The sequence below is a fragment of the Malurus melanocephalus genome, unplaced genomic scaffold (assembly GCF_030028575.1).
Source record: "Malurus melanocephalus ecotype Western Australia unplaced genomic scaffold, MMel_1.1 scaffold_142, whole genome shotgun sequence".
In the NCBI taxonomy this organism is placed as follows: Eukaryota; Metazoa; Chordata; class Aves; order Passeriformes; family Maluridae; genus Malurus; species Malurus melanocephalus.
In genome coordinates, this window is record NW_026623374.1 from 607,387 (window position 1) to 620,984 (window position 13,598).

Consider the following 13,598-nt stretch of genomic DNA (forward strand, 5'->3'; position numbering starts at 1 on the left):
CCCTTCTTGCAAACTCCTTTAAAAAAGCTTGCAACTTTCAGTAGGTTCTAAAGACTTAATGCTTTTACCAGCTGTTGCTGTTAAAAGAGCAATTAAGAGCTTCCTCCCATAGCCTTTTCTCCAGCAGTGAAAACTGGGATGATTTCTGAGAACTTTAAGTCAGGGGAAATACCTGCCAGGAAAAGCTAGGTAGCAGTGGGGGGAAAAAAAGTCCCTCTGAAGGGAGTTGGAATAAAAAACTCAGGCACAGGGCAGAATCATTAATTCTTTATTCATTCACTGAATGTGAAGAGACGAGTTAGATGAGTTTCTAGGTGAATAAATGRGACTGTATATGTCACTTCTCTAAAATAGTGTTCAGTTTCTCAGTGGAATAATTCCATGTTCCTGAATAAGAACCACATAAGGAATCACATCATTTTACTGTGGGTGAAAAAATAATGGTAGCTGTTTCAAATGTTGTTTCTAGGATTTAAAAGAAAATGGTCTCCATTAAAATTTCAACATCTGAACTTAGAAGACATTTTCTGTGGCATCATGAATGTGCTTTTAAGGAAGAACACATCTTTACTTTAGGACTGGAAGGAGTAAAATGGAGAGAGTGAAAAGACTTAGTAAGAACTTATCACTACCATGTCTTGGTCTACTATCTCTAAGATAAGATAAATCCTCTAGGCTTGTATCATCTGTCACTCAGCCCATGTTCCTGTGCTGTAGGTTTTCTGCTCTATCTCCTCATTTCAAAGTGAAGCTCCATTTTTTGTGAAGCAAATGGTAGAGGAGTAAATGAAACTGCAAAACACTTTCTTGAGCAGTAACAAGCTACCATAGAATATCTGGTCTGCCTGAACTTGCATTTGAAGCCTGTTTGCAMCAATACAAAAATGAAGGTTAGAAGTGGGACTGTGCTGTTTTACTGACCTTTGGCTACCAAACAGCAAAATCCACTAAGGAGGGAAAAYTGATATGAGTTGATTTAATAATTTCCCTGACCCCATCTTTTTCACTCTCTGAAACAGCAACTCTTGTCAAACAAAAAATTCACTCTACCATCTACAGGAGCAAGCAAATGTGACTGGATATCTGAGAGGGTTTTCATTTCACTGTGATTATGATCTTCTCTGTCCTTTGTTTCCATGCCATACAGTGTGCTGTGACAGGTTGTCTGTGTACATCCAATTCAGAACTAAAATGAAGGGTCAGATTTACCAAAGGGCTGGAAGAAATGTGGTATTCAATAGAAGGATCACATGCCAAGTGCATGGCTGTGACTGCTGTACTGATCCTTGTGGAAGGCTGAAATAGTACACAAAATTCAGCAGTGTCAATATCTGCTCACTGAAAAGCATGCAGGATTTGTGAGATGCACAGAATTTGGGAGACTGGAGCAGGAGAAAAGAGAAGACACATTACAGATATTAAAAACCAACAATTTTTATGCTATCTGCAAAAGTTCAATCACAGAATATATGAAAATGAACAGTATTGAGGGTGCTTCAAAAGGACTGATAGACAAATTATGAACCCTTTGGAGTATCTAGAGAACTTGTAAAAACAGCTTAAAAGGTAGGCTGGAAAGAGGGAGGAATGCATACATAATCATAAGGGAATTATACAGCCTCCTGGCAAAAATCTCTTGCTTGGTTGGAAAATATCACAGAATTCAAATGAAAGTAAAATAAACTCTATGAAACTGCAGTTTAATTTAACAACAACAACAGCAACAAAATTGAAGCTACTAGAGAGGCAGTGAGCTGCTTCAACCAGTGAACATTACWGAACTACACGATATCCATAGAAAAATATTCAAATGACACCAGTTTTAATACATAAGAAAATTATTTTCAAGTCACATTACCAGATCTGCAGTTGGGTGAAAGTTGTGATTCCATATCTTGAAAAAAAATGTCTATCAATAGACTTCCAAACCTATTGTTTAAAGGGAATAAAAATTATAATAAGAGGGATGTCATAATGAGCACAGTGACAAGAGTGGCAGCCCATGAAAAAAATGGAAAGAGAAAAAGAATATAAAAATAAAAAAGAAAAGAAAGTTTCATGCTAAAACATAAGAGTTAAGAAGCCAAATCTGGGGCATGGGAGAAGCTGGTCAGCTCATGGAGAGGAACGTTGCATTTTGTCTTCAAAAAAGAAAAAAATACACCCTATTACATCCCACCTCTCCAAAAAGCAATCAAGTCCTAATGTATTTTCCTCATAAAAAAAAAAATACAAACTCAAAAAAAAGGGAAAAAAAGAAAAAACACACAAAAAAGCTTTGGACAATTCTTGTTAACGCTGAGTACCTTCAGTTACACAAACTCACTGCTCATGGAGCTACATAAAGACAGGAAATGTACAAATGTATGGACAAACTTAAACTGAGCTGCAAAAGGAGGTTACTATGACTTTCATCTGAGTGTAGGAATTAGCTGCAAGATTTTGTTGGAGTAGGGAAAATGGTATTAGAATTCAATYAATCACCAAGAGAATAATCAGTGATGATATATATTTCTAGGAAGTATTTGCAMGTGATTTAAAAGAGGCAAGGGGTAAGTCCTTCTAAATCAATGACACTGACATGTCAGTAACACAGGATCTTGTGAGAGCAAGCAGCCTCTTCAGAAACAGGACATATCTGAGAAACCATCCAGCACGCACATGCTGCTTTCCTGTCTGCCGGGCATATACCAAGCTGGCTAAACAGAAATCATAACCTTTAGATATTTTTTAGTTCTATAAATAAATTTATCAAKAAATACCTCCTAGTTGTTTTTGTAGTGCATTTGACAAAGCACTGTACAATTAAAATTTAGCAAATTGTTTGTATTTAGAATGTGATACAAAGATTCGTATATATGTTCAGACAAAATTTCTTCCATCTGAGSAACTGGTCAGCTTAAATGGCTGACAAGGGATTCAGTTAATATTGGCACTAGGAAACAAGAAAGATAAGAGAAAGTTGTGCCTTAGGAGTTAGAGCCTTAGTGGCAATGGGACTGTCAACTTGTCAAGAGCATCCGTGGGACATCACCTTCCCTCCTAGGCTGTTGTGAGAGGGAGGTGAACCAAAGGCATAGTGATCATCTGAGACATCAGAGAATGTCGAGTGGCAGCTGTAAAAATATCTCTCCAAAGCCCAGAAAKGTGGACATCAGAGGTGGGCCAAGAGCACAACATCCTCTCCTGTGTGCAGCCTTCAGGGTGATGGCTCTGGCTGCTCACCCCACCTGCTCCCAGGGATGAGAGCTCTGGCTGGGTATAGGAGGTGTGTGCATTGAAGTTGCTTGGAAAAGTAACAAAGCAGTTTCTGCAGAGTATTGATTTGCTCTGGGGGTCACCCTGGGCAGAAAACAGCATTCCTCTCCCACCACCCCTGCCCCTACAGGAAGGTTTCGTTCCTTGTTACTGAGGAGGAACTGCACCTCCAATGGGAAGGTGTTTTGGTTGGGGTTATGAAATATAAGTAAGTCAGTCCTCAGGGTCTTAGACTTCTATTTTGTGCTTTATCCAATTAAAAATAAAGATGTTAACCCAGTTCTGTTAAGAACAGATTTCTTTTCTTACAGTACATACACAGCCTTTGCTAATTGACTTACCTGMAGTTCCAAAAATTTGTCAGCTCCAYACRGGTWGASAGCTTCATAGCMCTTCACAGKATCATGATYATAGCAAYTTGTTTAACTYTCTGAAGAGCACTCATCTAAACTTGGTTCCTGCCATAGCCACTWGGGAGATACAGTGACTGTGGAGGGACATTCTAGAAATAGCATAAATGATTCATTCCCGTGTCCAGCTTTCTCCATTGAGTAGGGGTGACTGTTTACACTTGATGCTGAGCTTTAAAATGGCCTGACATGTTAGCTGACAGAAAAAAAAGGGAACAAAGCTATAATAGTTTGCAATTGCAGACTAAATAATATATATCATTTTTACATTGGAACGATTCACCATCTTTGACTTAGAAGGTGATATTAACCAGGTTCCTTCTGTGCTAATAGAACTTACTCCAGCTATTGAGTTTTCGAAAAGACTTGGCTTATAGTAATGCCATTTTTTTTTTTTACATTGCCAACAGAAATGTCTCCAATACTCCCTTCAGTGATTTAACTGGTGGTGGTGGTGAACATCCTCTTCTTTTAGGACCTTTTGCTTCAGAATGGCAGAATCTCTTATGCAAATGCTAAATCCCATTTTTCTCAGGTCCTTTTTCATTGTTGAGTTTCTTTTGATGCTCTTTTATGTTTTCACTGAGTTTGGTTTAGGTTAGTTAGTACACTTTTCTTCTTTGGTTATATTGCAATTAGCRCTGCAGTGATAATATTTCACTGCAAATACATGCAGGCAAGAAAGTATCTTYTTTCYTTGCAAARAAATAAAATTCACACTCAGTTTTTACRATCTCAAATGTGTTTAGACTCCAAAAATTAACATTGTTTCTCCACTGCCCCCCCCAAAACCCCTCATATTTAGTTTACATTACCAGATTAATTTTCAAGGGAGTTGGAAAACCATGGGATTCAAGGTAAAGTTGCAAAATGTATATGATGGAAGGAAGTTCTCTACAAAACTGTGGCTACATTGTTTATTTATTTCTTGATGATTTGTCKCTGCAAATCCCAGTTACCATTATTGCAATGCAAAAACCCCTTAGAAAATACAAGAATTTTTGTTATGASATGAGAAATATTTCATCCTATCTGAAAGAATTTGTCATGCTGCTTTAGTTCATAGTGGCATGAATGCAAAGCAACATGTCACAGAGCAGTGCCTCCAGCAATTTGTGGCTGTGGGACTCTGGTGCCACGTTTTTCATTTGTTGGAGATTGCAGCCCCACACCTGTTAATCTGGCACAAGGTCATACAGACATTTGCTTTCACTACTCATTTGCTTACAACTGCAAGATTTCAGACTCAGGGTTCCTGTAAATCACTGTCTGAGCAGCTGGACTCTCTGGTCTCTGTTTCTCAATAGATTAATGTCCTAACCATATATATTCAATATATTTGCTCCTATTTCTCTAATTCTCCTTCCTCTACTGTCAGCATCACCATTAAGTTCTGTCTCTCTGTCACCTCTGTCTATCATCTCTGCAGCTCCACAGCATCTCTGCAGCTCTCAGCAGCATCACCCGTATCCAGATCTGTCKGTATCCAGTGGATCATTACTGGCAGTCTGCAGTCACCTGCTGTCTGCAATGACTTGTGGCATCCCCGCAGAGCTGATCTGGCACCTCTCTAAGTAGCACTGCCGTTACTCAGTAGGGATTTTGTGCAGTACAAGAACCTATAGACTGGCTGAACCAAAGTATTACTGGAGAGTTTTAAATAGAGTGCAGTCAGTGGGTGCCKGTGGCCTCATTTATTTTTGAAAGACTGTATTGATGTATCTCCTCCCCAGAATTCAAATAGAAATCTGGGAGAAGATCCCTTGAAAGACAAGCGAGAGAATGARGGAGACCCTCTTTACCCCCTGCATTAACATTTCAACCTTGCCTCGAGTGCTCAGTACTGAGTTGGAGAACAAGGGAAGCGGTGTCCTGAGGCTTCAAGGCACTACTTCGCCTTTGTTCAGACTCAGGCCATCCTGACTGCACAGATTACTGTGCTTCAGCACCAAAGGCTCCCTCATGTCCTAAGGACGTAATGACTTCTCCTCACATCATCATTGTCTCAGCTCAGCAGTCATATTGCTAATTGACCTTTGGTGTCTCCCAGCCAGGAGACCATGCTAAAAAAGGCATCTGTGCTCACCTCTAAGCACCTACCTATTCATCATGTCTAACTGTGGGCTAATGAGCCCTCAAATCTGATGTGTAGTGGCCAACAAACAATTGAGAGTAGATTATGAGACCAAGGTTAATAATGAACACCTGTGATGGATAGAAATAATTGTCTTTTATTCCTTTTTTTTTTTTTTTCCCAAGCTTCTGTGCAGGATTCCATAAAACAACAAATAGGAAAAACCTGGGCAATTTGCAGCACTCAAAAAAATGAAACTCACAGGCAATTGATAATGGATAAAGTTTCCAATCCAACTCCACATAATGACTTGGCAATTCAAGCCTGAGAAGTTTTGGAATCGGAATGTTTGCAGTTTTTCAGTGGGAGTTTTTCCCCCAAGGCAGTCRTTGTCTGAACTGATAAAAAAGTGCCAAGGCACTCAGTTGTCTAGATGGGAACCAAATACACTGACTGCTGCTGAGGAGAGATTTATTAATAAGACTTTCTGATAGTCAGGGAGGATGGGGAAGTCACTTTTGGATGTACCAGCAGCATCTGTGTGTCCCACACCACATGTAAGGGAGGTGCAAGAAATACCTTGGTAGATCTGCTCCTAAATAAGAACTGCCCCTGTTTTTTTTGGTTCTAGTGAGAGTGAAAGTTTGCAATCCTTAGAATTCTCAATTTGGAAACCAAAGAACAAGATGGACCTGAGTTGCATTAAAGGTTACAGAGGTGTGCTGCAGTCACAAAGGGCAGGTCTTGGGCGGGATCACGTGCACAAAAGGAGTGGTAGATCAGGCATCAGCACAATTACCTTTGTGCTAAATTCTCTGCAATGCTGACACCAACCAGCACCCTGAGATTAGAGCATTTTGCACTAATCAACTGGACTCATTACTGCATAGCTCTAACAGTAGTGCTCARCTCCACATTAGAGAATGACAACTGGGTCTGATCAGGATCTACAAGCTCTGGCCCTGTCTGGTGGTTGGGCGCTCATTTTGGCAAACACACACTGAGAGGAAAAAAGGAGCTAAAAATATCAGTGGTTARAGCAATCAGTAATATTGTGGTGTTCTCAAACCGAGCACCTTTCTTTAATAGAGTACAACACAGAAGAAATTAGAAAACCGGTTGTCTGTGGATAATTTTACARTCGCTGAGAAACAGTTWATTTAAAAATTGAAATACAACTTGRTATTATCTGTTGTAATAAATATAGCTTTCTTCATTTTTAAGAGTGGAATTCTGTAGCTAAGTGACTAGAAGTGCAGTGATTCTGTAGATTTCTGTGGTTTTGTATCCACACGTCTATCATCTGATTTATGAAATGTAAATGTGACTTCAGCTTTTTGCTGATGTTGCATAAATCAGCAAGTTTTGGCTTGCCCATTAACTATGAAGAGGCACCAGACCACAGATTTGATGAAACACATTCACTTTTTATTTTTTTTTTATTTACCCTCAAGATATTTCAAGCCATTTCGAAGTTGAATAAAATAACAGACTSTAACCCAGTGTTTTGTTTCCCTTTTTTAACTGTCTTTGATTAAATTTTCTTTATATTTGGGATTATCTGGATTATGACACTGCACTTAGCTCAGAATGTAGRATTGGATCAAAATATCAGATATTTGTTGAAAAGACAGTAGGAACACAGTTCCCAGTAGGAAGTGATAACTTGGATGACTAACAGACATCTTGGTGATTATCAGTCCACCTGAGATTTAATTTCAGTATGCTGACATYTCTTAGTGAGTCAGGGGAACCAGAAGAATGAAACTTATTTTTAGTTCTTTGCCCATTTAATTTTTTACTTGRCACCCAGATACACAGTAGAGTGAAAGGATAGAAGATACGACATGCAGCAGAATCCAAGAATTAATTTATCATATGGAAAAACTTTGGTATCTTTGCTTTTACTAGACACAGTATTTCTTTATGACTTTTGCTTAGCATAGCACAGACTTTTTATTGACAGATATGGAGTTCCTATTTGTAAATCACCTGCTTGTATCATTGTTGGATAACATGGTGCCCTGCTATAGCAAAGTAATGCTTGCTCCATTCTTACAGACCAGAAATTCAACAGGTTTTGAATAAATTCAGCCGTCAGCCTCTTAAAGTCAGTGAATGTCAAAGGGCTGTTTTCTTGTGAKACTTTCAGTGGCAAATACAAAGAGCCCAACTTTTAATCCTTTTCAAAACTCGCTGGTAGCCATATCCACATACAGGAAAAAAAAGGTGTGTTTCAAGTGAACTGAATCATGGAATTGAAAAGAACCACCCGCTGCCCCCCCCCCCCCCCCCCCCCCCCCCCCCAAAAAAAAAAAAAAAAAGAGTTCATCATGGTGCCTTGTCCTATAACTGTCCATTTGTCCATTTGCACTTTTTTTTTTGTTTCCATGAGCCAGTAATTCCAAGAAATGAATCGGTGACATATGTAAGTGTGGAATGTCACATTGAGTGGTTATTTAGAATTTTATTTTGCACCTCTAASAGAGATTCTTTTTTAATGGATAAATGTAAGAACAGCCCCCCCTTGCACACCCTCAATTAAYGGAATGATTTCTTCTTGCTGGGGTTGCCTTAAGTGAGTGGTACACCAAGTTCTTTTTGTATCCACCACGTGTATTACATGTACATTTGTGTGTACGTAAGCTGTTTGTTCTTTCTTTTTCTTTTTCTTTTTTTTTTTTTTTTTTTTTTTTTTTTTTTTTTTTTTTTTTAATGAATAGAGGCTGTGTTGGGAAGGTGGGAGGTCAAAAGTTCACATTTTCCTGAAGAATCATCATGAAAAATGAGTCCATACAGACTGCTGTGGTAAAACGCTTTATGAATGGTAAAACAGTATTAGAAAGTAACCTGTTGAAAATCATGAACCATTTTCAGAATGTTTCTGTCATATTAAAAATAAACATGGAATATACAGTGTATTATTTCATATGCGTAATTGAAAATCAGTTTCTCCCTTCCCTAGCTGTTAATCTTGTAGTTATACAAAAATCTTTGTGTCCCCTCTGGTGGTGATGATAGCTCTGAGGCTATATAAAGATGCAGGAAATATAGCTCCCAGTGTAATTTTAGGTGTTACTAATCAAATGCTGTAAAAGAAACACAGAGCCATAAGCATGAATTCTCACTCATAAATATGCTTGCTGTTAGCCTTTAAATTAAAAAATCATCTGCAGACACTGAAATAGCAGGGAATGCACAGTTGAAATTGTTTTCTACAAATAAATATAAGTAAAATAAAATATTTCTAACAACTTAGAGGGATATGTATGCACATAGGTCAAGAGCGAGGAACTGAAGTTGGTTAAATAAGGGTTTTGTACACTTTTGTGTATAATCCAACTTTACCAAAGATCCCTCCTGAGCTGCCTTCGTATTAGACACTTCCAAGATGCACAATAAGTAGTTAGAGCATTTTTGCGATGAGGACATTCACTCTAATGTTAYGAATCTAGGAGAATTAAAATTCTGTCCCTTCAAAGAATGGATAGGCAAAGAACAGAGGCACAAGAAAGATTACATGAAYTTTTCTAGAAGACACTGCAAAAAAAAAAATGGTGAATTTTATTTTTGCCCTGAATATACTTGTTTTTATAATAAATAATCATGGTATTTTTTGCATCCATTGCCTCAAGACATGATGGGATCTTATTGTTTTTATTCTRTTAGATCACAAAATTGTTGGCAACATCCTGGGAACTGGATCTCTAGGAACTGAATCTAGTTCAAAATGTGACTGACCACATTAATGTTGACAAGTTGGCTACTAATTTCAGTTCCTTTCACATCTGAACAAATCTTTGGGCTGATGGATCCTATGTATCTTGTATACAGACATTTTAGGAGCCTTGGYATTAGGGTAGGGCCTTATGATGGGATAAATTTTGGGTTTCAGGCATGTACCACTTCTTTTTCTGGTTATACCATACATCCCACTATCACTCCACTGCCCAGGTAATTCATTTGTCTAAATGCTAAAGCCTGTAATGTAGGAATACTCATCAGAACTGATCATTTTAGATCTCCTTTATTATCAGAGAAGAGTATGGGTTAATAATCTGTAGTGTTGCATTACCCTAAAGTTAATTTTAAAGCTGGACRGCAGAATTTTATCCTTTCAAACAACAACTTTATTTTTGTATCAATTGGAAACAGCAGACATAGTATCTGACTCAGACAGAGATGTCTGAAATATAAGTGATTTGGGCAGTTCTCACCTAAAACTTATGAAACCTTTGCAAAGAAAGTCTTCACTATAAAACCAGTCTCTATTAAATCAAGATCCAGAGAGATTTTCATACACTGGGAAGAAATAATCAATCTCTTGTTTCCATGGGTTATATGAACCTTTCAACTGTAAAATTCTATCTTCTGTGGAGTAACTGAGGAGTGACTATGATGTCTGCAAAGGCCATGTMTATGCACATATTCAATATAGAAAGGATGAGAAAGGTTAGCCCTCTATTAAAATGTCACCTGTGTTATTGATGAAAGCTTCATCATGCCGTGAGGACTCTGAAACAGTGATTTTCCTACAAGTTTAAATACTCCAGTACTCCAGTATATTCATAAAATGTTATCCTCTAATAACATTCTATAATAACATTCTAATAACATATTTTGTATTCATAAAATATGATTCCTCTAGCAGTTATAACACTATTCTGGCTACCACCACTTTTCTCTCATAAAGATAGAAAAAAACACATGAGGCCCTGAGGCAGGTCAACTCTGACCTTCTAATAATTTGTGCAAGACATATAATGTTGTTGTATTGTATAACCTCAGATTCGGAATTATTGACCACTTAGAAAAGAATAAATTTAAACATGAGGGCTGCACACTATGGTCAAGTCTGGGGTTTTTGTTTTTTTTTTTTGTGCTTAAAAACTCCACTAGCAAACTTTTCTTGAAGCAAAAGGAAAAGAAAATGTCAGCTGTGCCTCTCAGACATCACTGTTAAAGGTCTACTTATTACATTTTGCATCTCCAAAAYAAATATGATAGCCTCTCAGGATATACACTGTGGAGAAAACTGAATGCTGAAAAAAATGCTGTAAGGGCATGAGAAGGATGCAGACTGGCTGTGGTCCAGCTCCCCATTTGTAGCTTATTGCTCTAAAATTTCCATATACTTCCCCTGAGTACAATGAAAAACTGTGTAAAGTGATACTTCTGGCTTTGAATGAACTAACAGCACCAGGGAATTCTTACAATAAAATGGAAGAGGGGCAGCTTATACAATTCAATCACTTTTTCCTTGGAAAAATGGATACATAAAAAATTGCTAGAGGTCTGTCTATAATATTTTCTTGGTATATTTAAACCTTGTTTCCAGACATTAGGCAACTTTACAAATTGTGGATCTGGGTACTGGCAGGACTGAACATGATTTAGACATTATTGAAGCTTTTAAAAGGTGTGGTATGCAAAGAGCTGCAGACCTGCATTTTGAGCTGAGGATTTACTTAATAGTAATAGCAATACCTTACATTCAGGCCTTCAAACCAAAAATCAGACAGTCATGCTCTATTTACGAAGATACAGTCCTAAAAAAGTGCATGGAGATAAATAGCTGGATTAAAAACAAAATGTTTTTCTGAGAGGCAACATGTACACRTCCTTAAGGTCTATATTTATTGTGAATGGAAAGATTTAAGCTCCTGAATCTCAAAAAMACCTGCACTGTTTTACTAAACACATAGCAAACCTTGTGTGCAAGGTCAGATCCACAAAAGGGTTTAGATTTTGTTACATTTAATGCAGTACATGTGAGGCAAAATTCCTGCATGGACTGGTCCTGGAGGACACGAGCACGTCCTCTGGGATGAGCTGCTTGAGGTGCAATTCAGAGCACTCTGCTCTGCTGGATGGGAAGGGTTGAGCACAGCCCATRCACAGAGGGCAGCTCAGACATGCCTGGCTGGGCACCTTTGAAAGGTGAGCAATCACTGGATTCCTACAAAACAAAAGGAAAAATGCTTGGCTTAAAAATCTCATCACCTGACACTAGAAAGTATTTTACCTTACAGACAAAAGATTTAATTTATTAAARTGCGCAAAAATAAAGTTCACATGAATAAGACAGTCTTCTTCCATAATCTGATGAAGCACTTGTCTTTCTCACACATCAGAGCAAAAGTCTATRTACCCAAAAATGCCTAATTATAAACTTAAAATTGTGACTATGTGTCTATAAGAGAGAACACARTGAGGCTGCACCCCTGGTCCACGGCCACAGACTGCGATGCCCAGGGATCCAGGACTGTAGGATGGTGTTTCTTGTCCTGAAGAGGAARTTTTAAGTTTCCCCTCCTACTTTTCCTCAGCTTAATATTAAAGTTTTTGCAGCTCTAATGGAATTTTTATTTTTACTTATAACCTCAAAATATTTGCAAGTGAGTAGATTCTTTTCAAGGCACTCAGTTTAAAGCTATTTAGGGTCCTTAAAATTCTGCATTTTTTGTTTGTTTGTTTGTTTGTCTACTAATAGTAAGTAAAACAGAGAATATTTATTGTGTGAAGTAGAATTATTAACTGAAAAAAGACATATGCTGCTTCTCCAAATTCTTCTTGTAAAATTCTCAGATTTGACTTGCTATGCTGGCTGCAACATACGTTTTAGGGGTTTTTTTTTGTGCAAAAGTCTAGAATGATGTTGTTGTTGGCATTTTCCAAATGACATAATTTCACATTGTGCAATTTATTGAAAAGTTGTGTGTTTTTGTCCATGTACATATTTGTGTGAAACGGTAATTTAATAKCGAATTCTTAAGTTCWGTGCAGCATTATTTGTGTAGCCATKTATTTCTGTGTTTAAAGATRCAARGAAAAAGAGAAACCCAGAAGCCTTTGCTTTTATTTTAACAATGAATGTGAATTGTGACCATCAACAGATATTSAGATTTATTAATGTGAAAGTATGAAAGACCAATGAGGTTTAAAAGCATGAAACATAATACATATGTTACATAATRCATAATATTAACACTATTATTATTTGCTTCAGGGATAAGGCTTTGATTTGCTAAATTTCACTCTTGTCAAAATTTACAGCTGAATCATAATCTCTCAAAGATGGGGTTTGTTGGTGGAAACTCTGAGACAAGTTTAACTATATTAGTGACTAATGAGGGATGACCAGAGTAAAAGATCTCTGTGCAAGCCAATTTTGGAGGGGTTTTTACAGCTTTAAATGGGGTTGCACTGTATGGAAGCCAGAAGTAATTTTTTTACTCAGCAAACTTTATAGYGTTCTAATGTAATGTCTTGGAAAAGTTCCCTCAATCTTCCTAACCAGGGTTTTGAACAAAATTAAATGAGTCCCCACAGAGTCCATCTCAGTTTCATACAAGAACCACCTGACATTTTTGTGACAGGATACACTTAGTTAAGACATCCAACTTTGTATGGTTAAAATGGGGTTAAAATATTTGCAAGTGGACTTTAACTAAGATGCAGTTCCTTAGCAGACCTGTTTCCAAAGGAGATGGTGGACCAACTTTTAGGAATTCTTGGCTGTTTTTTTTAAATCTCCAAAAATATGTGCTTTTATTAAGGTTTTTTTTTTTTTTCTTTTTTTGTAAATTGTGCTGGCCATCTATCAACCCTGAGTACAGATTATGCTATATCATATATATTGTCTTATTATACCATTTTAAAATTTAGATTGGTAATGAAGTAATGAATATGGAAAAGGCTGAGCAACAAATACAAAGGCAATTCTAATTTTAATCAGTCACMGGTAAAATTGTAAAGGGTCAATATCTCATGTAGGAGCTCAAAGTTTTGTGTCACAAGTGCAGAGCACAAATGAAGCCTCGAAAGAACAAAGATTCTGGGTTAGCAAAGAGAGT